The sequence below is a fragment of the Amblyomma mixtum genome, chromosome 1 (genome assembly GCF_055824585.1).
Source record: "Amblyomma mixtum isolate Tamu chromosome 1, ASM5582458v1, whole genome shotgun sequence".
Lineage (NCBI taxonomy): Eukaryota > Metazoa > Arthropoda > Arachnida > Ixodida > Ixodidae > Amblyomma > Amblyomma mixtum.
This window is the reverse complement of record NC_143012.1, coordinates 42,670,820-42,673,814: the sequence shown is the minus strand read 5'-3', so window position 1 is coordinate 42,673,814 and position 2,995 is coordinate 42,670,820. Positions and strand designations below refer to the sequence as shown.

Below are 2,995 nucleotides of genomic sequence, written 5' to 3'. Positions count from 1 at the left end.
GCGTACCGCTGTCCAAACTTTTGCCTTTCCACTCCTGCAACCAGGCCAAGAGATTGTGAAGGAAATTAATCTTGATGTCATTTTCCGAATTAAACACTGGTTCTTGCAACTTGTCTCGAAGCCTTTTTCCCTTCCAAGGCGTTTTCACGTTGACAATCTTCCACCATTTCACCACCAACTCAATGAAAGTGGCAGTCCCTTCGAAAAATAAGAGGTTGTGCTTCATCCCAAGGGCTCGCAGGGCCTGAGGAAGGTATTCATTGAAAATTTGCAAAGCCAACTTTACATTTTGTCGTTCGATGTTCGATGGATTGAGAGCTTTTCTTGACAGTCTGTAGCCATAGCTTAACAGCCTCTCGCACTCCAAGTTGTATAGATTCCTGATGGTAGCAAATGATGCAGAGAGCATTCGCTGCCCTCCAGTGTGGTTTTTTCGAACTCGGGAAAGTAGAAACAATGTTGGTCGTTTTTCTGGTTAAGCCAATTATTGCGTATACACTTTAGTATGTCTACCGGGTCTATTACAAAAAAAGAGAGGCCTTGCAGGGTCCGATGGATGCGAATAAACAATTTGTTTAGAAGGAGGTGACGAGAAGTGAGACATAGCCTTTGTGTTGATGGCATTGTTGTCACTTACAACACACACTATCCTGTCGCCAATTTCTTCCAGGCCACATCCTCAGCAACTGGTGCAGATACTCTGATTCGGCTTTTTGGACAGGGACGATGTGAGCGACTTCCTTAAATTGGCACAAGAGGCTCTGCACCACAAAGACCAGTGCGCTGGTTGCTGCACCCGAGCTGTTCAGAGCAGCACCTGTAATATTGCCTCGTTTATAATCGAAATACGGCTTGATGTGAATTTCGTCCACCATCAGTGTCACAAAACGTTGGCGATCATTCAAGTCGGTGATTCTTCCGGCCATGTAGCGGAGGAACGATTCACTCTGATGTTCGACTTCAGGATTCATGCCATACGGTGAGCATATTGATCGAATGGTCACTGGGTGCGGCAGAGTCATGATTCCAGATCCGCGGATATATTTGTATGCGTGAGGCGATACAGTGAAAAGCAGGCAGCAAAATATCATGAAGTCGGTTGAGTAGCGTCTCCGAACTTTTTTCATTGAGAGTAGCTTCAATTGCTCGCTAAGAAATTGTATGACGTTGGTGCTCTCATCTGTGGGCGAAAAAGATAACTTTTCCAGCAGGAGAAGAATCTGCTTGCAGATGTCGTCGTTAGCAGATTCAGGACTTTGACTGAGGTCGCCACTGCTTTTTTCAATGACCTCAAGTAGCTGCATCATTGCTTTCTTGCTGTTTGCTACTGTTGGGATGGAGAAGTTGGTGCCTAGTTTTGTTATTGGCATCTTTACGAAGTGAACTGTCACGCTAAGGTCAGCTTTTACTGCAACTGAATATTTGATGCATGGAGCTTCGTCTTCAGTAATGTGCACTAAAATAAGGCGTTCACTCCCTTCAATAGCATGCCAGAATGCAGACTTTTTGCTTCCTATATATTCCGTCCAGTCTTTTAGGTTTAGAATCCTATCTGCTTCTTGCTCTTCGCGGAATACTTCAGCTGACTCTTCAAGCGCTTTCCTCAAAGCAGCAGCCTCAAGACGCATGCGCTTCGAGTCTGGGTCATCCCTTGAGGTGCTTGGCTTAGAAGTATAAGACGGGCATCCCGGAAACTTTGAAGGGATTGCACCTGGGCGAAGGCGCAGATGAGAAAGGGGTGCAGTGGTGGTGCGCCCTGTAACCTCGTCGATGTGGGAGGCCTCTCGTACGATGTCAGTCTCAATAAAGTGAAGCTCGCAAACCTAGAAGGAAGTTAAATTTTTGTTCAAATAGCAGTTGTAGCTTGGCAACAGTTTTCTTGAAAGTCTGCATACGCTACCCACAGTGCTAACCGGCTGCTTAGTTTAAATACACTTTTTTTTTTACAATGCATGAATTTAAGCTTATCGTATTTTGCAAAAGTAACTATTCTATAAGGAAGTTTCGAGCATCTTACCCTGGAGTGCGGTGATACAACTAAGTTCTCTCGTGGTATTGCCCTAATCCAGGCGTTCTGTTCTTCTTCATGCCGGGGAAACTTGAAAACGTGGTTTTTGGGACCCGATTTGTAGTTAGTCCGGCAATTGGGCACGCATCACTTGTTAGGCATATCCTGGTAGAAGCGTAATCCACATTCCGTAATCCAGCGATGGCACTAGAACATCGTCTCGGACACAACCGCACGCGCAGCACGAGGTTAGGCACAGTCAACGTCTAGAAAAAAATGTGCGTTCGGAAGCATGTCGCGACATGCCATGACTTTCCCCCAGGCAGTGAAGGAAGTGTCACGTGTTTCCAGAACGGATCGCATTGTCGTCTCCTTTGTCCCCCACTCTGACTTCTCAGTCCAGTTGGGGTTAACCATTGTGTACCTTCCAGGCCTCATTTTCAACACGAGTGCGCTGCTCGTAGCTTCGAGACGTGCTGCACGGAACTTCTATGTGGGCCTCTTTCGCGTGACGTAGCTCAGGGGGGGAAGTAACAGCCCGCAGGCCTTAAAGTTTTTTCTAAGAGGGTGTTGGGCCACTGCGTATGCAAAGCCCGGGTACGGTACAGTATACAGATATGGTAGTACGTCTCCGCTATACTAAATCTCTCTAGTAGTAAAGTCACGCGTGATGAGGGCCTCTATAGCTGAGGCGTATGCGTGGCGTAATTAGGCTTTGAACACTCATCTAAACGAAAACAGGACCTCCGCTAAAGGGTTCGATTTGTCGCACTAAGGAAATGAACATGAAGGGCAACCTTTGAAGGCAGCATCCTCCATGTAATGCTCTCTACAAAATCGAAGTCCAGGACTGAAGGTTGTTTTTATTCAACACAGTTTTCAAACAAAAGTACAGTGGCAATGTAGACTAAACAGTTCTTTAATTCTGAAAAAACACTGACACTTTCCAGCCTCCCCCCCCCCCCCCCACTTCCATCTCCGCGCCAT

The 2,995-nt window shown here is 46.4% G+C and overlaps 1 pseudogene; it reads right to left on the bottom strand.

Moving 5' to 3' along the window:
* Positions 1-629: 629 nt before the first annotated feature.
* On the bottom strand, positions 630-2,170 carry LOC149366150 (uncharacterized; annotated as a pseudogene).
* Between the last annotated feature and the right edge of the window lie 825 nt (positions 2,171-2,995).